Raw genomic sequence first — 24,985 nt, 5'->3', positions numbered from 1 at the left:
TTGCAGAGAGGGTTCTTGACCCCCGTTCCTCTCCAAGCCACTCCCTTCTCTGTATAGCTGAGCCCTGTTCCCCAGACTTGCAACACTCCTCTCCCCAAATACCATGTTTTAGCCTAAATACAATCAGATGCTTGTGTGCATTTCATGAATATATGAGTCTAGAGTGAATCCTGGGTTCTCTGTGTGATGAAGAGGAACAAATATAGGCTTTGCTGAGATACAGACAAGCTGTTCAAATCTCAGCTCTGCCACTGACCAGCTTTCTGACATGGGCAGTAAGTCATTTTCCTGAGCCTCGGTTTCCTCATCTGTAAAATGGGATAATTATATCCACATGAAAGGGTGGTTGTGAGGGTGATATGAAATATATACACAGCATGTAGCCCAGGGCTGGAAGTTGGAAGATGTTCCAAGCATAATTACTCTTCTCCCCAACTTCCCTTTCCAACTCTAAAAGTGGAAACCTTCTATAGCAAGAAAAGACCAAATTCAGTGTAACATGAGTGACAGATGCAGAAAGAAAACTGTTGGTAGGACCAGGTTGTGAAGATCCTGGTCAACGTCCTGGGAGTTCTGGGTAGTGGGACAGGTCTGGTCCACACTTCTTTGCATTTCCTCAGGCAGGATTCTCCTTCCTGTGGAGCACGTTATCACCAATGGGGCCATTTCTGTTTTCATCCAAAGCTCCTGATTAGAGGCTCATGAATATTCAACTACTTGTCTCCCCTTATTTGCCTGACTATTAGCATTCTGTCTCTAGGCTCGTTTTGTGGTTTTTCTCTATTGCACATTTGTTCAGTGATTCACGCTTCATCGTCTGATGTGAGCGGTTTTGAGACGATCCCAGCTATTCCCAGTTCTCAGAAAGGCTGGGTTTCCTCTCTGCCCTGGCTGCCACCTTTCCCTTGCTCTTTCTGGTCCCAAAGATGGGTGGGTGGTGGAACAGCCTGCAGAGTGCCACTTTGGGAACTCACTTCTGTGTTCTGAAAATTCATATTAATAACAATAATTCAGTACATATGTCTATCGCTTCAAATTTTACAAAAAGATTTCATATCATCCTGTTTACATTCTAGCTTTCTGCACGTGCAGAATGCTGACATTCTTTTCTGAGTGGGGCCATGTCTCTTTTCCTTCTAAATATTTAACAATAAGATTTGAACAAAACACAATCTGTTTTAAAGCTCATCTGTATAATGATTTCTCACAATGGCACAGCATAGAAGGGGATTTGTCCTTCTGTTTTCCTATGCTGGTTGGAGCTTTGTTTGAAGTAGGTTCAGCTTTGTAGGAGATGCAGAGTGTATTAGTTTCCTTTTGCTGCTGCAACACATTATCACAGACTTAGGAAAACACAAATTTATTCTCTTACGATTCTGGACATCAGAAGTCTGAAATGGGTCAGAAGGATTGTGTTCCTTCTGGAGATTCTGGAGGAAACGTCTTTTCCTTGTCTTTTCAGCTTCTAAAGGCTACTTGCATTCCTCAGCTCATGGCCCCTTTCTCCATCTTCAAAGCTAACAGTGTAGCATCTTCACATCTTCATATCTCTCCCTGACTTCAGTTTCTTTTTTTTTTAACATCTTTATTGGAGTATAAAATTGTAATTGCTTTACAATGGTGTGTTAGTTTCTACTGTATAACAGAGTGAATCAGTTATACATAAACATATATCCGCATATCTCCTCCCTCTTGCATCTCCCTCCCACCCTCCCTATCCGGCCCCTCTAGGTGGACACAAAGCACTGAGCTGATTTCCCTATGCTATGTGGTTGCTTCCCACTAGCTATCTATTTTACATTTGGTAGTGTTTATATGTCCATGTCACTCTCTCACTTCGTCCCAGCTTACCCTTCCCCCTACCCATGTCCTCATGACTTCAGTTTCTTTAATCTCATTTCCTTCTCTGACATTGACCCTCCTGCCTCCCTCTAAAAGGACCTTGTGATGACATTGGGCCCACTTGGATAATCCAGGGTAATCTCCTCATCTCAAGATCCTTAATTTAATAATCTGCAAAGTCCCCTTTGCCATGTAAGATAACATGATCACAGGAGGTTAGGACCTGAATATCTTTGGGTGGCCATTGTACCTGCCACACCATCTTTCTGGTTTAATAAGAAAACTCAGATTGCTTGGGACTGACGCTTGCTTGCTTGTCTAGGATGTGGATCCTCTAGCTCCTTCTCTTCCTCTCTGCAGGGTGGACTCCTAATAGCTGCCATGAGTTTCTCAGCTACAGGACCACAGTGTCTCCAATGAGCACATGGAAGGCTTGGTAGGTTTGACAAAAATATCCAACTTCCTAGCCAGACCTGTGTATACCCACAGCATCTTCCTTAAATGCAGTACACCCAATTTTATCCCCACAATCACCTCTGAAATAGGAATTATCACCTTCAGTTAAAACTGAAGTATAGAGAAGTTAAATAATATGCTGCCTATTTCTTGTGTAATATGGTGCCAGATGGGTCTGGATTCAAATTCAGATCTGACTTTGTGACTTGGTACATGTCATTTCACCTCGCTACCTGTAAGTACCCATTTCATAATTGTGAGCATTACATGAGGTAAGGTTTGTAAGGTGCTTAGTACAGGGTCTAGACCAACACATGTTAACTGCTCTGTCATAGTTATTGTTACCATTAGGGTATCATCATGTCTGAGGAATGCACTGTCTGTGCTTGCTGGAAGCACTATTGAAACTTCTGTTATTACTGCTCCTGGGGCATGCACAGAGGTGATTCTCTAAGAGTTTTTGGACCCCGGAAAGTCTACATAGATTGGGCATGTCCTATATAACATGTACAGGGCAAAGGGCCTTGGGCACACTATCACATTTGATCCCCAGGAGGTAGGTACAACTATTTCCCCATTTTACATACAAAGAAAACAAGGCTGGGGGAAGTGAAGTGATTTATCTATCATATTACTGATGTTAACCAGTGGAATTATAACCCTTGGGTCTTCCAGAGCCTGGACACCTAATCCCAGGCCCTCTGTGCTTTGCTGAGTCAGTCCCTGGTAGACATCCTAGGCTGTGCAGTCCTCCTCCATCTCTGATGGTTAACACACCCTGCAGCCTGGAGGCCTGAAAGAGCCTGGGAAAAGCTGAGAGCCAGCTGTCAATTAGAGCTCATTAGGATGCCACTGTCTCAGGCAGAAATCAGTACTTCTGACTTAGTCCCCACCTCACTGGGCTCCTGTCCCACGAAGCAGTGGGAGCAGTGGGTCCCCTGGGGCATTTCTTCACACCTGCCCAGAGCTGTTTTCTTATACATGTCCTTCTCGATCACCATAAAAGTCAACATTTACATCAAGACTGATATTAATGCCGAAACATAGGGAGAAACTGGGGGAGTTTTATTTAGAACAGAAAATGTCCAATTTCCAAAGATGTGGCTTGAGTGCAAATAAGTGTTGACTTCAGTCCTTCTGGGAGCTGCTGCCGTGCATACCAACAGGGTCCCAGAGCTGCACCGAGACAACCAGGCTTCTAATGGAGTGTTTGTCATCAGGAGGATCTATGTGGTGCTGGTGGAGTTCTTGAATAATGTATAAAATCCACACGTTAAGGTTGATTAAAATCCTAAGCGCATTATCCAACTAGAGCAAAAGGCTCTTGAGTCTCTGGTCGTTGAAAGTCATTGATCTTCAAGGACTTTTATCCTCGTGCTGTGCTCCAAGACAGTGAATTCCAGGACCATTCTATCCACAAGGAGACCAGCATGAACAAAGGAACTCATAGAGACATCTCCATGTCAAGTCAGATAGGGTGGGAATATTGCATCATATATTTGATCCTCATAGAGCTAGCAAGGCAGAAACAAAATTCAGAATTTGTCTCTTTTGCTACTTATTCCCAGACAGAAAACTAAAAGGAAGGACGGAGTGAGAATCCAGTTACTAGGGTATCAAGAACAATGTTTGGTGCTTCATCATCTGCCACGTGTTTGATTATCCAGATTTCTTAAATCATCAGGACATTAGGGAAGCTTTGACCTCTAATATGACCTGTGGGAAACAGACCTATGAATCTGGATTTCCTTAAAGAGGCTTGATGGTACACGAAGCAGGTCCCATCAGGAAACCACTCACCGGAAGGCCCTGATGAAAGCAGATACCAGGATATCCAGACTCTGGAGAGGAAACTTGGTCCTGCCCAGGACACTATGTCTGTCCTATGCCTGTCCTATCATTGTGTTTCAGAAGCTTAAAATAACTCATTGGTTTCGCACGTTCACAGATGGAGAGGAATTTTGCTCCAGGATGTATCATACCCCAATACCTGATTTAGATGAGATTTAGATGAGATTTTGGACTTAGAGTTGATTCCAGAGTGGGTTAAGAATTTGGGGGCTGCTGGGATGGGGTGAATATATTTTGCATGTGAGAGGGACATGAATTTGGGGGACCAGAGGGTAGAGTGTTATGGGTTAAATTGTGTCCTCCTTACATTTACAGGTTGAAATCCTAGACCCCAATACCTCAGAAAATGACTTTATTTGGAGATAGGATCTTCCCCAGAGATGATCAAATTAAAGTGAGATCATAGGATGGATCCTAATCTGATATGACTGGTGTTCTTATAAAAAGGGGAAATTTGGATACAGAGAAAATGTACATAGGGAGAATGCCATGCAAAGATAGATGTAGATATTGCAGTTATGCTCCTATAAGCCAAAAAATGTCAAATATTGCCAAAAAAACAGAAGCTAGGAGAGACACTTGGAACAGATGCTTCCTCACAGCCCTCAAAGAAACCAAACCTGCCAACACCTTGATCTTGGACTTCTGGCCTCCAGAAGTGTGAGACAGTATATTTCTGCTATTTAAGCCACTCAGTTTGTGATACTTCGTTTCAGCAGCCCTAGCAAATTTTGGTATGTTATTGAGGCATTACTTTGTTCAAATAAGATTTGATGAGAAGTCCATTATGTAAAGTAGACAGAAGCTCTGGGTGAAGTAGAGTTTGACAACCTAGAGAATCTCACTGAGATTCTCTGTCTGTGTGTTTCTCTCTAAATAACTCCACTTCTCACCTATCACTTTGTCTCTCACTGAATTCTTTCTGCGATGAGACATCAAGAACCTGAGCTTCATTAAGTCCTGAAACCAAGTGTGTGATCTCAGTTGGAAGACTATGGGTTTTGGCCGGGTTCAAGTCCCGGCCATGTAGGTTCAAGTCCCAATCTGGGTTTTGGCCGGTTTTGAGTCCTGGCAGCGTGGGTTTGAGTCCCAATCAGGGTTTTGACTGGGTTTGAGTCCCAGCTGCGTGGATTCGAGTCCCAATCTGAGGTTTGGCTGGGTTCGAGTCTCAGCCGTGTGGGTTCAGGTCCCATCAGGGTTTTGGCCAGGATCGAGTCCCGGCATGTGGGTTCAAGTCCCAGTCTGAGGTGCACTGTTTCACTGCTATATTGTATGCTTGATATTTGCTATGAGAGTAGATCTTAAGTGTCCTTACCCCCCCACACACACACAGGAGAACAAAAAGAAAATAATTATGTGAAGTGATGGATATGTTAATTAGCTTGATTGTAATGATTATTTCAGAATGTATATGTACATTAAAACTTCAAGTTTTATACTTTAAAATATATAATTTATATTTGTCAATTATACCTAAATAAATTAAAAAAGAAAAAAGAGAGATGGGGCTGGTAAAATTAATATTTGGGAAGAAGCATCAGGTAGGGAAGCAGGGAGCAGAGGTCAATGGTCGATGTAGGAGGCTATTGCAGTACCGTGGGGAGAGTCATCCAGACCAGAACAAAAGGAAGACAGTGGGAGGGGTAGGTGGCTTGAAGGAAAGAGAGGTTTTAAGGATATACAGGGGCCTGGGGGCTAGGGGCTGAAGAAAATGAAAGTATTTTGGGGAAAAAAACAGCAAAGTTAGGAGCTATGGCTGTAGGGACAGCAAAATGTTGAATTTATTCTGAGGTGTGTTGAGTTTGAGGCTACTGAGGAACATCTAGAAGGAGATGCAAAAAGGTAACGTCACTTTCAGTATCATGTGGTAGAAACCCATTACAAATAACTTAGGTTTAAAGAAGCATATATTGGCTCACATAACTGAAAAGGATTAGGTGCTACCTTCAGGCGTGATTGGATCCAGGGGTTCAATAAAGATGCCAGGGGTCCAATCCTCTCCATGTCCTGAGCAGACAAACATCATGACCTCCAGAAGCCCCAAACTTACATCTTACCACCTTAGCAATTTGGGGGTGGGAGTGGGAGATAGAGAGAGAATGATCTGGTGGTTTCCAGACTCCCAGACTTCTGGCAGTCAGTATCCCCCACTGAGGTAGGGGAGGTAGGGTTCTCTGTGCTGACAGCCTTTCCAGAATCACATAGAGTGATAGGTTAGCACTTCATTGTCCACTAGGTTGGTGTTTATCATTCATTCTGCAAGAAGCACATCCTAGAAAGGGGATCTTTCAGAAGGTAGGGTCAGAGGAGAAGTTGTGAGTTTATGACTCTTTTTATTTTTATTTTTTAATTTTTATTTACTTATTTTTTTTTTGCGGTACGTGGGCCTCTCACTGTTGTGGCCTCTCCCGTTGCGGAGCACAGGCTCCGGACGCACAGGCCCAGCAGCCATGGCTCACGGGCCCAGCCGCTCCGCGGCATGCAGGATCTTCCCGGACCGGGGCACGAACCCGTGTCCCCTGCATCAGCAGGCGAGCTCTCAACCACTGCGCCACCAGGGAAGCCCTATGACTCTTTTTAAAAAAAACACCCTCTGGCTGTTTCTTAAATTCCTTCCTGACTTTCCTGTGAGTCTCTAGGTCATAGGTGCTGCTTGGGAGTAATGAATGCACTTAAGAAGAAGTGCTTATGCCATTAGCACAGGTAACTGAGAGTCAATGTATAGGAAAAGGCAGCAGCCCTTTTGCAGTTTTATTGCTTGTTTTGTTCACAGTTACCTGCAATATGGCAGAGCTGCAGCAGGGGGAGAAACGCCTCCCAAAACACAACTGCTCAATGCCAAAAGCAGTCTTTGTATTTCCTAATCTGTGTTGCTTTCTGAATACAAAGAGACAGATGATTATTGTAGTAATGGACAATTGAGCTGTGGTCAGACACTCAAGAGGTACTTTAAACGGTTGGTCATAAATGTAAAATCAGAGTATTAATGATTCACAGGAGAGGAAGATGAAAGCAGACCCTGGTAACGGTGCCTGAGATGGAGCTTAGAACTGGGATTCAAAGCTGGACAAATAGAAGTCTTTAAAGCAAAAAGAATGATGGTCTGGGCTGGGTTGAACCTGAATTTTCTGAAGATGGGTGATAGACATGCAGATTTCCCCTGGCCCCCCTTCAGGAAGGACTTGTGGCCCCAGCTTTGTGGTCAGCAGACGGTCTTCAGCTGTCAGTCCCCTTTAGGGATTGCTTCAGAGAATGAGTTATCGAAGGGGTATGTGGCAGGCTGAGAAATAGCCCTGTAAGATGTCCACATTCAGAACCTGTGAACCTGTTATATACCTGATGTGGCAAAAGGGACTTTGCAAATGTGATTATGTTAAGGGCCTTAGATGGGGAGATTATGCTGGATTATCCAGGTGGATTCTAAAGGTCACCACAGGGGACCTTGTAAGAGGGAGGCAGGCGGGTCAGAGTTTGAGAAGGAATGACAATGGAAGCAGAGAGAGAGGAATATGATGACAGGAGCAGAGGTAGAAGTGATGCATTTTGAAGATGGAGGAAGAGCCACAAGCCAAGGAATGCAGGAGGCCTTCGGAAGCTGGAAACAGCAAGGAAGCAGATTCTCCCCTAGAGCCTCCAGAAGGAACACAGCTGTGCCAACACCTTGATCTTAGCCCTGTAAGACCCAACTCAGACTTCTGTCCTCCAGAACTGTACAAGAATAAATTTGTGTTGTTTTAAACTGCTGGGTTTGTGGTTATTTGTTACTTTAGCCATCGGAAACTCATACAGGGTATAAAGACACAGTTGTCCTAGCCCAAGACAGGGCAATGTCACAGGCAGACCCTTCTAGCTCCAGAGCACCCTCTAAGGTGAGCCAGGGCTAAGATTGGTCTTGTGTCTGAGTCTGACTTCCCCTCTGCCCATTCCTGCTTCCTTCCCCTGCCTTCCACAGATTTTGATCCCAAGGACATCCCTAATATACAGGTTGACCTTCAAACACTGCGTCTGAGTCAGCTTCCTGGGGAGCCCATGCTGTGTTTATAGATAGTGTTCCATAGTGATCCAGAACTTGAGCACTGGGTCAGTTTGTCCTGGCTTCCCAACTTGGTAACCTTGGGCATGTTGCCTTTCCTCTTCAAGACTCAGTCTCCTTGACTGTAAAATGAAGATTAAAAACTCCTACACAGAGGCTTGTTGCAGGGATTGACTGAGACCACATGTATACCATGTGGTACAGAGCCTGCCTTGGGGTAAGTTCTCAATAATATTCTTGATGCAATTGATGATGGTGAAATTGACACTGATGGATGTCATTGATGGTGAGAAAGATGGTCAGGGTGAAGACAATGACTTAAGAACTCTAGGGGCCTATGGCCAGGTCTATGGCTTATGGAAGACAATCTGTAGAAAGTTCATATGTTGCTCAGCTATTAGTACCCAGGAGGGTCAGGGAGAAAAGTACAGAGGAAAGGTCTTTTTCAAGCTGATTTTCCATCCCCTCCCACCCCCCTCATCTGACTCTAGAGAGAGACTGCTGGGTTCTGGGTCGTATTCTAAACTCCATGCTGGAATCCAGATACTCACTGAACATCAGGTTTCAGCTGGGCATTGGCCCACCTAGGAGCTGTTCCTGGTGGTCATTCTGGCCTTAATTTCTAAGACTTGGCTTTGCTGATCCAAGGCCAGGGCTCTGGGACTGTCTGTCCAAGGAGACATATGACCTGTGTTGGGTCTGGAGGCATTGCAGATCATGTACCACCTTCTCCAGGAGGACCTAAAGCCTGAACCTGAGGATGGAAATAAGGGTCATGTGAGGACCATTATAAAGAGAGAAGGTGGAAGATAACTTTTAAATGATTATCTGAGTTAAAATGACATCTTTTTCTTTTTTAACTTGAAAAGAAGCATAAACTACATTCATGGATTACAACTATAAATCCTCTCCCCTCCCCACAAGAGTTAACCCCATGAAGGGCATAAAAAATGACTCTCCTGCTTTAGTTCCTCACCTTGGATAGCCTGTCAGGAAAGCACAATTTGCAGGTGAGCTACCGAGCATGCTCCAAACAAGAACTGCCACAGAAGTGCCAGAGGACCCAAACCTGGACCTAACTCATAGCTTGCAAGTCCTCAGCATGGAGCTGGCCAAACAATTCCAACTAAATTAAACTCCATACAGTTCTCCTGGGCTGGGCCTGTGGGTGCTAAGCCCCAGCTGTCAGCCCAGCTTCATGGCTGAAGATAAATCACTGCAGAAAATGGGCTATAATGAAAATACTGACAGACCCTTCAAAGTAATGGAGCTCGAGGGTTTCCCTTTTGTTACATTCCATATATTATGCAATTACTGCCTTGAAAATAGCCTTTTCTTCATTCTGGGAGTTGAGTCCTGGTTTCAGAAGAGGGGCCGTGGGAGTTGGAAGAGACCTTCATGCTTGGGACTTAGATGTGTTGGATGCAGCCTGGGCCAGACCTGTTGTTGACAATTGCAGCAGTTTTCTATTTCACAAAGGCTGGAATTGGCCACTTCTAATCACTAGAATAACTGCACCAAAGGCTGGACAGTGCAAACAGGTCAGGAATCCCTCCCATCTGCATTTGAGTTGTTCACACCCAAGAAAGTGATTTTATGCTGCTTTCCTTTTTGTAAGAAGAGGTGTAACTGAACAAAGAACAACTTCTCAAGGATGGTTATTGAGGTGGCCGTGGCCAGGGCCATGATGGGGTTGGGGTGCATTCAGTACCATTAGGGAAAGGGTCCAGGTATAGCAGATATGGGTCAACTCATAGCTGGGATTTTCCTTTAGGCCTTGTTAAGTCCTCAAGAAGTTCCTGGCCATTGCCCCTCTCTGGCCTGCCTCTGGCTTTCCTAAGTACTCCAGCCTCTGGAAGCATCTAAATTAACATGAGGGCTTCCTGTTGGCAGCAAGTGAAAATGTGTCCCTGAGGAAGTACTGTATTGGGAATCTTTCAAAAGACAAACCCCCTCAATCTGAGTTAAGTTAAAAGGGGAAATGTATTGGATAACGTGCATGTAAAGTCCACTCAAGTTAGGTATGCTTAGATGCAGAAGGCCAGCTGGTGTCCTAGGGAGTCCACTTTCTGCCCCTTTTTTGATGACTTCATGCCCTCATGGTAGCCCTGGGTAATTCCAGGCTGACATGCTCTCAATTCCAGGACGAATGGGGTAAAAAAAGGTGATGTATTCCCAATAGTTCTAACATGTTTCAAAACTGAGACCCAGTGAACTGACTGGTTCACGGGCACCACCCTGAACCAATCACTGTGGCCAGAGAGATGCAATGTACTGATTGGCTGGGCTTGGGGGCCATGCCTGTTTCTGAGCCAATTGCCAATTTCTGAGCTAAGTCTGGGCCACACCTCCTTCTGGAATAAATGGGGGAGTCAGCCCACTTTGGGACATAGATGGGGTTAGGAAGGGCAGTTTGCTCAGAAAATAGTGTACAGTCACTCAAAGAACTGGGGACTGGATGCTAAGCAGGCAGAGGCAAAATTGCCTCCTATAAGTGACACCAGTCTGCAGAAAGAGCTGGATAGATATTTGGATGATTTTCTCCTCGAGCAGAGTTAGTCACCCTCAGCATTGGACATAATCTTGGCACTTCCCAGATTCCCTAGACTACCTCTCCTTTGCTTAGTCAGCACTTTGACCATGTTGATGAGCATGAGCTACTGTGGGGCATGGAATATGGATTTCTAGCAGCTGCCAAGGGGCTTAAGTTGAAAACTGGAAGGGCAGGGAAGTTAGCACCCTAGAAGCTGAACTTTGCTGAGTAGGAAATGAGAGACATTCGGAAGCAACCATGCAGATATAGTCCTGCTCCTTTTCCTTCCCTCCATAAAATCTTTCTAGAAAACTCTTGGGTTCCAAGTAAACACATCTGCTAAGAGACCTGTGCATTAGATTTCTATTGTTGCTGTAACAAATTTTACCACAAACGTAGTGGCTTAAAGCACTGTAAATTTATTCCCTTACAGATCTGGAGGTCGTAAATAGAAAATGAGTTGGCAGGGCTGCATTCCTTCTGGAGGTTCTGGGGAGAATCCATTTCCTGCCTTTTTCAGTTTCTAGAGGCCACCTGGATTTCCCTGGCTCATGGCCACATCACTCTGATCTCTGCTTCTGTTGCCACATTGCCTTCTCTGACTCAGACACTCCTGCCTCTCTTTTATAATGACTCTTGTGATTCCTTCAGGCCCACGTAGATACTCCATGACACTCTCCCCTTCACAAGATCATTAACTTAATCACACTTGTAAAATTGCTTTTCCTTTGTTAGATAACATATTCACAGGTCTGGGGACTAGGATGTGGATGTCTTTGGGGACCATTATTCAGCCAACCACAGCCTGTGATGGCTCTTTGAGGCTCACTGTGTAGCCCTGGCCAGTGTAGGCCTGCATTGCCTCACATTACTTTTTTTCTTGCCTCAGTCCCCTTTTCTTCCTCACCCTTACGCCCTGGGCTTGCACATCTCAAAGAATCTTTCACTTTGATCTTTGCTCCAGGCTCTGTTTTCAGAAGGACCAGGGTGAAGGAAGCTTCAGTGGACTCACATGGCCCCCTTATGTCCCTCTCTTGCAGCATGTCACCCTCTGCTTGACCACTTGTCCATTTACATGTCTGGACAAGGAGCCACATGCAAAAAGGAGCTATGTCTTTCTCATCTATATCCTCAGCCTAGGAAGGGAATCCGGTAGGTTCTCCATGGATCCTCAAATGAGCGAATGATGAATTGGCCTTTTAACTGTCCTGGAATTCTTGGTTTGAAACTTACTTGCTTTGGAAATGTGTCTATTACACTTCCCCACCAATGCTTCGTATGTGTATACACACTTCATGCTTCAGTGAGTTTTAATTGTGCACATTTGTGCTCAAGGGCAGAAGCAAGAAAGAATTAGGTGAATAAATATTTTTAAAGATCTAGGATAAGATCCTGGCTATATGACCTTGGACTAGTCACTTTACCTTTTTGTACCTCAATTTCTTTGTCTGTGAAATGGTATAACAATTAAATTTATCCCATAGAGTTGATGAAATGATTAATTTTGATTATATATGAGAAGTACTCAAGGCAATATAACTGTAGTTTCCCAAATACCTGATTTCAAGGACTTCTTATGTATTCATAGAACCTAAATTTCATAAAGACTTTCTTTATGAGTATCCATTTCTTCAGTGATATTTTCCAGATGGACTGTTTGACAGACCCTTTTGCTTAGTTGACTGACTGCATCCACAGTCCTTTCTATTATGCCACCTTCTAGCTAGAGGTAACCATGTGCCAATGTTTTGAACAACTAGATATGAGCCAAAACTTGTATGATAGGACTTTCTAGAAAGCTTTTCCATTCTTTATTGAAAGAGGTTGGAAAGGACTGTCAGCCTTTGTGTCTCTCTTTTCTTCCTGTGTCCTGTAGAGATAATGCCTGGAGGTCCTTCAGCCATTTTGCAACATGAAGAAGTGATGAGCATAAGAAAAAAAAGTAAGAGGACCTCAGAGAATCCTGACCTTGACTGGTAGTGACCCCTGAACCAACACTGGTAGCCTCCTGCCTCCAGACTTCCTGTTTGTACCTTTTCAAGGATGATACCAGAAATGTGGAGAAAGGGATAGGAAATGTAAACGTAGCCAAAGTGAGAAAAAAGGGAAAAAAAATAGTCAAAGAGGTCAGCATCTCACTTTGGATTTTAGAGAATTACAGAAAGGAAGGGGGCTCAGAACCAAAACAAACCTATACTCATCTCCCACAGTGGACTGGAAGCAACTTGAAAGCTGTGAATGTGTATGCCTGGTGCTTGGTGTCATTTGTACCTGGCATTCTGCCTGGCATAGTAGATGTTTGTTGAACAAACAAAGGAATCTTTCTTTTCACCTGTTTTAAATTTGGCCAAGTCTATCTGGCCCATCTGAGCAGTTGTGATGACAGTTGTTTGGTAGTTTTCCAAACACTATACTATTTAAGTACAGCACAAAGGCTTAGGGGGCCAGGCAGGCAATTGGACAGCTGAACCTGGCTGACCAGACCTGTGTTAGCAAAACTCACACATTTCATGTGGATCTTAAAGAGGAAGGGTTTTCTAAATACTTGCTCCAATATGTGGTTCTCCTTGGAGGATTTTGAGTGAGGAGCCAAGTTTAAGGCTGTTCGGAGCAGCTCACTCATTAAAGTTGTGGCTTCTGTCCCAAGGAGGATGCGACCCAGTGGGAGACATACACATGTCAACAATTTTCAGGATCCTACCTGAGCTTCCATCCTGGACACCAGGAGCAGCTGCCTGCATCTCACCTGCACCACAGAACGCCTCCTTACTGTGGCTTCCCAAAAGACAAGGACAGGGTCCTGCGGGCCTCGGGGCATCTCATTCCACAGCACAAACTCAGTACCTCATTCATAACTGGGGTGCACAAACAGTCTGTTAGAGCAAAGATCAATCCTTTGACATTTATTTTCATAATCTCTCATGGAGGAGAAGCAAAGCAAGAGAACATGTTCGTGAGTAATTTGTTCTGTTCCCTGGCATTGATGAAAGGGATAAAAATAAATCAGTGTTTCTAGTCAACTCATTTGAAGGACCAGCCAAAATCACACAATTAAAAATTAACATCTAAAATAGATTGTACATTACTAGGGATGAGTTCAGACCCAAAGTAGAATAATTGGCCAAATGTATCTACAGAACGTTGGATATGACAAATTCACTCTCATTTCCAGTGGTTAAGAAATAAAAGGAGACAGATTGTCTTCATTTCAGGCAAGGAAGATTTGAAGGAACAGCTCAGCACATCTTATGTGAGTTAAAGGAGGGACTAGGAAAAAGGCTAAGGCTTTTTCCTAGTGGGAAAGATGTGGGGCTTTCTGGAGCACCACATTCATCACTGAGCACGATCCACCAGGTCCTGTGCAATTCATGTCAAAATTACCAGATTGTTCCCATTCTTGGAACCACCTGAATTCTAGGTTGGAAGGTTAAACCATCTGTTATATTTCTGATGGCCTAAATAACTCATTCAATGCCCATTATATACATCTGTTGATACCATCCATAGATGTGAGATTCATATACTCATCCATCCATCTATACATCCAGCCAGCCAGCCAGTACTTATGGGGCACCTGCCTTTGCTGGGCCCTGTGCTGGGGCAGAAGATACAATGATGGATTAGATGGAAACTTTACTTTCAAAGAAATTAATCCAGTGTCTGGCTTTAGAGCAGGATTTCTCAGTCTCCACACTATTAACATTTTGGGCTGGATAATCCTTTTTTGTGAGGGCTGTTGTGCATTATAAGACACTTAGTAGTGTGCCTAGCCTCTACCCACTAGATTCCAGTAGCACCTGCCCTTCTAGTCATGATTACCAAAAAATGTCTGCAGATCTTAATAAATGTCACCTGTTCAGAGAGGGCAAAATTGCCCCCAGTGGAGAAGCATTGCTTGAGAGTCAGAAACATAACTTCTATTCCTGCCTTGACCTCTTACTGGTTGTTTATTTAACTAATTATTTTTAAACTTTTCCTTATGCCCAACACCTAACAGTTTCTGGCTCAGAGTAGGTATGTGATAAATATTTATAGGTTAAATGAATGAATGAATGAATGAATGAATGAATGAATGAATGTCTATATCCGTAAGACCAACCTATTCCTAAGGAGCTGACAGGCTGTTAGGAGGACCTTGAGTCTTGGCCATACACAAAGCCAAGCAAGCAATATATTCAATCAAAATATGCCTCAGCTGAGCAGGGAAAAAGCTGCTTATGGGATGTTTAGCTGTGTAGGCCTGACAGATAATTGAGCGGCTGGATTTTTCAGTTTCAACAGATTGGTTTGCCATTCTGTAGCCACAATAACAGAGCAAAGTAACAATCATGTCTATGTTTAATTTTCTGGAGAGTGTTGCATCGCTGAGGCTCACAGTCTGGCCAATTAAATGTGGCCGATTGGTACTCCCACACAAGTTTGGGGGCATTTAAAATAGCTCTCTGCAAGAGAAAAAAAATCCAAGCTGCAGAGAAAGTTTTAACTCTCTCAACAATTTTATATTTCAAAAGCAGGCTTGTGATGGTAAAATTGTTCTGGGTGACAGAGAATAGATAAGCCATCCATTTTGAGTGCATTGGTGTCAAACTGAGTGTCGGCTTTGTGGCTGGTGATTGTGTCTCTCGGTGGAGTTGGATAATTTTTTATATTCAAGGAAATCATCAAGCTTCCAGTCGTTGGGGGGCTTAGGTTATGGGACTCTTGACCATGATGTCAACCATTCAGAGGGAGCCATGAGTGTCACTCATCAAGCTTCCTTTACTACTTAAGCTTCAATGAGGGGTAGCTGATAGAAATGGAGAAAGGCTCCCGTACCTTTTTTATTCTTAAGTCTTCCAGACACGATTCATGTAGGTTCTTGTGGAGCAGACTGTTTTTGTTATCTATTGCCACAATAATGCTAAGTAACAAACAACCATCAAGTATCATTGGCGTATGGCAGTAACATTTGTTTAGCCTAGAAATCTGAAGGATTTAGCTCATCTCAGCTGGACTCAGCTGTCTTGGGGGTCATGTGTAATGTGTATTTGGGGTCAGTTACAGGTTGGCTGATTGGCTCTGGCAATCCTGGCTGGGCATGCTCACCTTCTGGAGTTTGAATGGCTGTTCGTTGATTTAGGATGGTCTTGGCGGGCGTAACTGGGGTGACTTTCATTGTCTGGGGGCTAGCTGGGAAATGTGCTTATGGCAGTGGCAGAGGTACAAGAGCTTGCTTTGTGTTTGCTAACATTCCATTAGCCAAAGCACATCACATGGCTGAGACCAGAGTTAAGAAATCAGGCAGAAGACACTGCCTAGAGTAAGGGTGCTGCAAAGTTACATGGCCAAGGGTGTGGGTATCAAAGGTGTGACTAATTCAAATTGATTAATACATCACTGTACTATTGATTACAAAGGCTAGACTCCAGAAAGTGTTGGGGCTACACAATCAAGCTAAATCTGAACAAGAAAGATCCTTACAGAAATGTTCAGAGAAAGATGAAGAGGGAAGAGAGTGATCTATGACTTGGGGGTGGCTCAGCCACCCAGCTGCTATTTGGATTCTATTTGATCTAGTTAGGAAGAGTGTCTTCACACTGGAAAGGAAAGGGTGGCACAAGTATGAATAAGAGATAATTCAGGTGGGGAGGCAGCTGGCTCCCTGTAGAGTCCAAATTTGTAGTCCCATGGGATTTCCATCCCAGACTGTTGAAGGACTTGACCATAGAACATGCTGACAGTGATTGTTAGGCATCATTGGAAAAATGATAGAGGCTTCCACAGAAGGTAGGTTGGTTTTATTTTTTTTTTTTTTTTATTTGCAATACGCGGGCCTCTCACTGTTGTGGCCTCTCCCGTTGCGGAGCACAGGCTCCGGACGCTCAGGCTCAGCGGCCATGGCTCACGGGCCCAGCCGCTCCGCGGCATGTGGGATCTTCCCGGAGCGGGGCACGAACCCGTGTCCCCTGCATCGGCAGGCGGACTCTCAACCACTGCACCACCAGGGAAGCCCCGGTAGGTTGGTTTTAAATGGTTGACATTTGAAAGAAATGTCTCCCTAAGACATCTGTAAATTTCTTAATTCACAGGTATACCGGAGTATATAATAACCATACCCCCTCCAACAAATGGCTTTAGAATAACTAAAGATGCTGAATATCAAGGGTTTTATATACCTAGGTCTAAAGTAATTTCTCAATTAGTTACAATAAATTCCTCTCAAATTATGTATGTACCTAGTGTCCCATACTTTTTATCTTGTCTTCTCGTAATAGTATTTTGTATTCAACATAGTAATAAACTAATTTATTTGCTCCTTTGTGTCAGGCATTGTGCTAAGCTATTTACATGTATGGTCTCGTTTTGTTCTCACAGCAATCTCAAGACACGGGCACCATCATTACCGTTTTATAGATGGGAGAATGGGAGCTCAGAGAATCAAAGCTTGTACCCAGGTCTGCCTGATGACTTCCTGTGGTCTTAATTCCCTCACGTGGCTGCCTCTTGAAAGAGGTGAGTTGTAATACCATGAAATAGAAGTGGGATTCCAAGTAAATATCAGCAGTGCAAGTAGAAGATTGGGAAACCCTGACTTGCCAGCAATTGATGTCAGTAATAAATACCTTAGAGCTTTTGTTGACCACAAGTTCAATAGGCGTTAACAGAGCAAGGCTGCTGCCAAGAACCCACAAGGAAGCTTTGATTCTTTCCTAGGGATGTGTATGGCTCTGTCCACAGACTGTGCCATTTAGGGAGTCAGATTTCATTCAATCTAGTGATCATTAGATTGATTAACTGTATCTGTGGCTTTTAAGGTGGCGCGTTTTAAGAAGGTCATTGACAGTTTGGAGTGTGTCCACTGAAGGAGAATTAGGAGGGTCAGAGTTTGGTGAAACCATGATATGTGGGAAAGAATTAAAAAATGGAGTATGTGTAATCTTCTACCAAGAAGACTTAGAGGTTATATGGATAAATTTCTTCAGCTACTTGAAGGGATTCCATGTGGAATATGACACAATCTCATTTAAGACTGATCCAGAAGTCATGGGTAATGGTTATATGATCTGTTGGGCTGGTGGTTGCAATCTGGGTTGTGAATTGCTTTGAGATGTGGTAAGCTCCATGACTCTGACGGAGTGGCGACAGAGGTGACTTAGAGGGGGCTGCTGCCCTGAGGAGGTCCTTTTCCCCACGTTGTCTTCCGAAACGATGACTTCATTACTTATGACCAGAGTATTTACTGAGGTTTCCTGTGTGCTCAGCCATTACGATACAATGTAGTTGGGAAAGTGGTACACCTGCTCATCAAATAATGCATGAAAATAGTATTTTAAAGGGAGAATGTTTACTCCTCACTCCTGTTGTTTCCTTTCACTTGGAGGAAACTCCACTAGTATAACACCCCTGGCTGCTTTCTGACGCTCTGCTCATTCCACACCATTGAAGGGCGAGAGAGAAGAGACTTATGTGCTATACAGTTTAAGAATAGTAAACTTGACATTCTTGGCTCAGAAACCCCCTCATCTCTCTTGGGAGTGAGCTGCCCGCAGAAAGCATAATTCATCCATTCTTTTCCAGGCATAAATACCCTGTTCATGTCCTCATATTGGGTGGCTGTCTGAGTTCAGTGTTGCCATTACTATGTGAATAAATGTGTCAAATTTCAAGGTTTAAGATTAAGAATCAGGTTTGCTTTTACCTTAAGTGGCATCTTGAATTTAGGCTTGTTTGGGAATAAGGGGGCTATGGTAGCTTCCATCTGCAGCTCTCTCATCTCACGTCTCAATTTTTTTGGAACTCAGGGAAAGAAGGGTAACTGGATGTTTATTCTCTGAGCCTCAGGTCCTTACACTATCTCCTCTGAGCATGCCAACTATATCTCTGTTATTACCATCCCCAGTTTATAGATGAGAAAGATGAGGCTTGATCAGGTTAGGAAGTGAGAAAGCAAGTTTCAACCCATGTCTGCTTGAACTCAAATCAAGGCTTTCAGTTGGTGTTCAGTGAAGAGAAAGGTTTTGAGCTACAGAGGATATTGACAGTCACAGAAGGGAATGACTCTCGGGGCCCCTGAGGGAGTGAGAACTATTATGGGCCTTAGATGGTCAAAGTGATTAATGGAGGAAAAGAAAGGAGTGTAGACCTTCCAAGGATATAAGCAAGAAGCAATGTTCCATCCCAAGAGTGACAGTAATAATGTCATCGTCACTGCCAACTTCTTCATCTTCAGCACCATCTTCATCATAAGAGCCCCCATTTGTTGACCTTTTACTCTATACCAGAGACTGCTCTAAGCACTTTACATCTGTTGTCCCATATAGTTTTTAACTGCTTTACTGAGTTAAAATTGACAATCAGTAAACTGCACATATTTAAATGTATAATTTGATAAATTTTGACATACGGAAACGCCCATGAAACCATTACCACAAATAGTGAACATATCGATCATCCCAAAAAGTTTCCTTAGGCCCCTTTCTAATCCTTCCCTAATTCTCTTTTCCCCTGGGCCCTAGTTCTGGCCCCACACAACCACCGATAAGCCTTCCATCACTAAATCTGCATTTTCTAGAATGTTATACAAATGAAATCATACAATATGTACTTTTTTGTTGTTGTTTGGCTTCTTTTACCTAATATAAATACATTGAGATTCATCCATGTTGTGTTGTATTGATAGAGTTTATTCCTTTCTGCCGCTGAGTAGTATTCCATTGTTTGAATGTAACACAGTTTGTTTATCCATTCGCGTATTGGTGGCTACTTGGATTGTTTCTAGTGTCTGAGTATTACACATAAAATTGTTTTGAACATCTATGTACAAGTCTTCGTGTGCACAAATGCTTTCATTTCACAGCCCATATTTAATCATTACAGTGAATGAATGGCATAGTACTATTATAGTCCCAAGTTTATAGATGAGGAAGCTGGGGTCCACCAAGATCAATCACACTGCCTGAGGCCAATGGCTAATTTGAGGCCGGATCTGTCTGACAACCCCATGCTCAAAGTTCCCGTGCAATTCTGCATCCCCATGCTGAGAGGAATACCTTCACTTGGAGAAATAAAGACATTTATTTTTTTCGCTATAAGAATATATTTCTCAGCCTATCTCTACTCCCTGTCACGGTTATCCAGATTGGCTGCAGCACCCAGACTCTCAGAGGGCAAGATGAGCATTCCTGCTGAGTTTTTTAGTTTACCCATCAACAAGAGATAAGAAAATGCTACTAGGGGCCAGGACATTTTCCTGTCAAGAATATGAGATTATATCTTCATTTACAGAGTAACTTTTAGACCCTGAAAATGAGAGTTAAAAAAAGAAAGCAGATAGAAGAAACAAAGAGAGTGTGCAAACATCCTTGTGCATATTCGCAATCCAAGAGCTGAGAATTTTGTGGATAAAATTAATCCATAAAGAGAGCTCAGCTGCAGAATTATAGTCAAAAGTCTTAGGAGGTTCAATTGCGGCTGATACCCTGGGGTTCCAGGCAAGCACTTTGAGGAATCCCTGCCCACATTTCTCTGTTTGAATCTGGTCTGAGCCTTTGTCCTGTGCTCCTACCTCATTCTGATTCTCCAGCTGATTGATTCATTCACATGCTGGGCAGCTACTGTGTGCAGGGTGGCAGTGTGAGAGAGAAGACTCGATACAGTCCAAAGAACTTACAGGTTGGTAGGGGAAGATTTACAGGAACCAGATGCTTTTCAGGGCAGCGTGATAACTGCTCCTGACAGAGGGGTACTTGAAGGACACTGTGGGAACACTAAGCAGGGAGAAACTGAGAGAACCAGGAAGGCTTCCCTGAGGAGGTGTCATTTAATTATTTAATGTTTTTCTTTTGTTTATGCTTTTTGTAATGCACATGCTTATTATGATAAGTGATACAACCAGTGGTGTGCTGGTAAATGTTTGACAAATAGTTTTCTGAGAAGCCATAAATTGAGCCCTGGCTTGTAGTGTTTGCCAATTTCTGTGGTGTAAATACTCCCACTGTTGCTGATTTCAAGCTACCAATGTGATGTCACTAAACATGGAGCTGGCAAGAAATGTGCAGTCATACCCCATAACATGGTAATTCTATCGTACTGATACTATACGTGTAAATAGCCTCAAGAGCATAGATAATAGTAAAAATAGTAAAATGATTAAGAAATGATGAGTATTGTCTATTTATCACCTTTTAAAAATATAATTTATTTAAATTATATGTATATACATAAAACATACATATGTACATATATACAAATACTTATTATAAAACAGTTATGATATAAGGAATGTATAGTATACAATTTACAAATAACAATCAAATATACAATATTCTTTACTGTAAATTTCATATATATGGCCAATTGACTTTTCACAGAATGGTTTCACTGATTTTTGCCAAACTCTCATATCCTTAGCCAGCCTATGGTTGTAGTTAACAAACAAGTATACTTCTACATGACTGCTGATTAATGTTTTCATTTATGTTAACAAAGAAATAAGGTAATGTTATAATGTTATAGAAGACCAACAGTGAAACAATGAAAACATGTCAGAACTTCACTTGTTCCTCAATTATGTCAGGCACATGTTTGCTGAATCAGATAATAATTTTTGATAACTTGAAGAATAATTTTCTCTATATTTTGTGCTATTCACAATATAACAGCTACAGATACACCCACTTTTGTTACCGAATTGGTGGCCTGGACCCGTGCCAGGGTCCTAGCCCAGGCTGAGACCCCTTGTCTCGGCCAGGGAGGGTCTTTTTCCGCTCAGATTCACACAGCCAATAACAAAATCAGTGCTGAGACGGGAACAGCCGAAGCTTCATTCAATGGCCAAAGAACGGAGAAGCTGGAACTTAGTTCACAAATCAACTTCTCAACTCAATTCGGACTGACTCACCATACATGTAGGAGGGTCGAGGTAAAAGGGAGGAAATTGGAAAGAGAGGGAGGCATATTCATGAGTTTTCTGAGAACAGGAGTGTGGTTTGAACCCGGAACTGAGGCAACACTCCTTTTCAGTCCTTGTATGGGCTTTTTTGGTTGTTGTTATGGCAGTTGTCAACTGTCATGGCGCTGGTGGGTGTGTCATTTAGCATATGCTAATGTATTGCAGTATGTGTATAATGAGGCTCAAGGTCTACTGGAAGTCACATCTTCTGCCATCTTGGGCTTAGGTGGTTCTAATCAGTTCTTGTTTTTCTCTTTGCATCTTCCTCCTGAAACTTAGATAAGAGCAGTTGGTTTCCATTCCAGGGAGGGGCAGGGATATGATTCTGGGGCAACAGCCTTGGTAGCACACTGAGGTTTAATCTATGTTATTAACACTTTTCTCCATCAATTTCTTAAATTTAGGTAATCATCAAAGCCATAAATTGAGCCCTGGCTTGTAGTGTTTGCCCATTTTTGTGGTGTAAATACTCCCACTATGGCTTATTTCAAGCTACCAATGTGATGTCACTAAACATGGAGCTGGCAAGAAATGTGCAGTCATACCCCATAACATGGCAATTCTGTCGTACTGATACTATATGTGTAAATAGCCTCAAGAGCATAGATAATAGTAAAAATAGTAAAATGATTAAGAAATTATGAGTATTGTCTATTTATCACCTTTTTAAAATATAATTTATTTAATTAAAAGTTTGTATAATTTAATTTTTAATAATGGCTAGGTTTAACAACCATCTTGCAAAATTCCTAAATATTTAACAACGGAAAGTCAGTAGGGACCTACAACTAGATACATTTATAAAGGGTAATCATTACCCTCCAGTCAACACTCCCTTCCCTTTGTCCTCCCATCCTGTCCCACTTGAGGTGTATGCTGGCTTCCATACCCTTCTCTTTATACCAGTAAACAAATACAAACATGTGCATAACATACACAAGACTATAGGGGAGTTGGTTGTCTCTGTGTTGACTGAGTAATATCATACCATAAATGTTACTCTGTCAGGGATGGAACTCTAAGAAGTAAATTTGATCAAGTGCTAGTTTTTTATTTTCTAACACACATTTCCCAAAACAGAGTCATGTCATACATACTGCTTTGTTGATGTCATTAGTGTAGTCTTTTTTCTTTTGGGCTGGCTTTGCTCTGCTATCTCTCTCTCCAACTCTACCTCAGTCAGCGCTACCACTCTACCCTAATGACCATCCCTCCACATCATAAACCCAGGCTAATAGCCTGTTGCATATTTTTTTATACATTTCTCCATTCTTACATAATTACTTATATCTATACATACATACACATATACATAGGATTTGTTTTTAAATGTTTTGTTCATTAAAACATGGTATTATATTATGCATACTTACTTGTATCTTGTACTCTACGGTTGTTCTAATTTCAACAATTGTTCTAAATCTCATTTTTCATTTATTTGGCTGCATAGTATAATATTTCATGGTATGATTATACTATAATTTAATACATATTCTGCTACTGATGAACACTTACTGTTTTCAGTATTTTTCTCCTCTCTGAAGAATGCTGTAATAAATGTCCTTGAACATCTATCTTTAGATACTGAAGCTTTTATTTTTGTAGGGCAGAATAGGAGGAATGGGGTTTCTGGGTTGAAGGGTATGTGTATTTTTAATATTAATAGATATATCCATATGGCTTTCAGAAACACTTCACATTTATACCAGTAATAACTGAGAGAACTTTTCCATCAACCCCACCAGCAATAAGTCTTAACTCTCTTTTTAATTTTTGCCTGAGACAGGAGTATAGAGAAATAACTCATTGGTACTTTAATTTGCATTTCTCTGACTACCAGTGAGCTTGAATATATTTTCTTATGTTTATTGGCAACTTGGGTTTGCTCTTCTGTGAATTGCCTATTCATATACTTTGTTTATCTTTTCTGTGGAATTGTTTCTCTTTGTCAATCTCTTTGTATAGCATAGATATTAACCTGTTATTTGTCATCTGAATTGAAAATATTTTTCCAAGTCTTTGGTTTCTCTGTTAACTTGTAAATTGTTACTTTTAGCTATGTTTAGATAGTTTATGGTTTATAGTGATACAGTATATAGTTTGTAGTTAATGTTTATGTAGAATGAACATAAATGCTTTGTTTTTCCTTTAAAACATAGGGTTCCCCTTTTGGGTATGAAGATCTTCCACCTCTAGACTATAAACAGATATACATTTTCTTGTGATTTTGTTGTATAAAATTTTATATCTAGACCTTTTAAAAATCTATGAAAATTTATTTTTATTTATTTTTATTTTTATTTTTTTTGCGGTACGCGGGCCTCTCACCGCTGTGGCCTCTCCCGTTGCGGAGCACAGGCTCCGGACACGCAGGCTCGCGGCCATGGCTCACGGGCCCAGCTGCTCCGCGGCATGTGGGATCCTCCCGGACCGGGGCACGAACCCGTGTCCCCTGCATCGGCAGGCGGACTCTCAACCACTGCGCCACCAGGGAAGCCCAATGAAAATTTATTTTTTTATATGGTATGAGATAATAGTCCAACTTCATTCTTTTAATTCAGTAACCATTTGTGCATGGCCATTTGCTAAGTAAGCCATTCTTTCCTCATTGAATGGTTTACTGGGATCTATTTCTTGATCCTCTATTCTTTTCCACTGATTAATTTTTCTATTCTTATGCTAATATTATATTGATTTGTTTAGAGTGGTTTGTAGTGTGTGTTGGTGTCTGGTAAGGCAAATCCCCCATCTTTAGTCTTTATACATGTATATATAAATTTTAGTATTCTCAAGCATTTTTTCATCTATATGAACTGAAGATTATTTTACCTTCAAGGAAAAGGAACGTAAAATGCTATTCATGTTTTAATAGGAGTATCATTAAATTTTATATATTTGTATGTATAATTTTGACACTTTTATGACATTAGATCTCCCTAATGAAGGACCTAGTTTCTATTTCCATTTGTTCAGAATCTTTTTTATGTCATCCAATAAGATTTTATAGTTTTATTCATATAGGTCCTATGGCTCTCTTGTAAATTTTTTCCTCTATTATAATTTTTTTTTTTTACTATTTCCATTTTTAGGTACTTATTGCTAGCATATAGAGGATCTGTTTTCCCCTCAAATTCTTCTTATACTCTTGAATCTTATCAAATACTCTTGTTAATTATAGAATTTAAAAAATAGCTTATGTAGGCATTATAGATATGCAATCAAATCATCAGCCAAAAAAAGAGTTTTACCTCTTTTCTGGTTTTAGGTCCATTATTTAATATTCTTATTTTATTGCATTGTTAGAACCATTTAGACAATGCTGACCGATTTATTATTGATG

Source organism: Mesoplodon mirus, assembly GCF_964341445.2.
Source record: "Mesoplodon mirus genome assembly, chromosome: 19".
NCBI classification, from domain to species: Eukaryota; Metazoa; Chordata; class Mammalia; order Artiodactyla; family Ziphiidae; genus Mesoplodon; species Mesoplodon mirus.
This window is presented reverse-complemented; position numbering follows the sequence as displayed.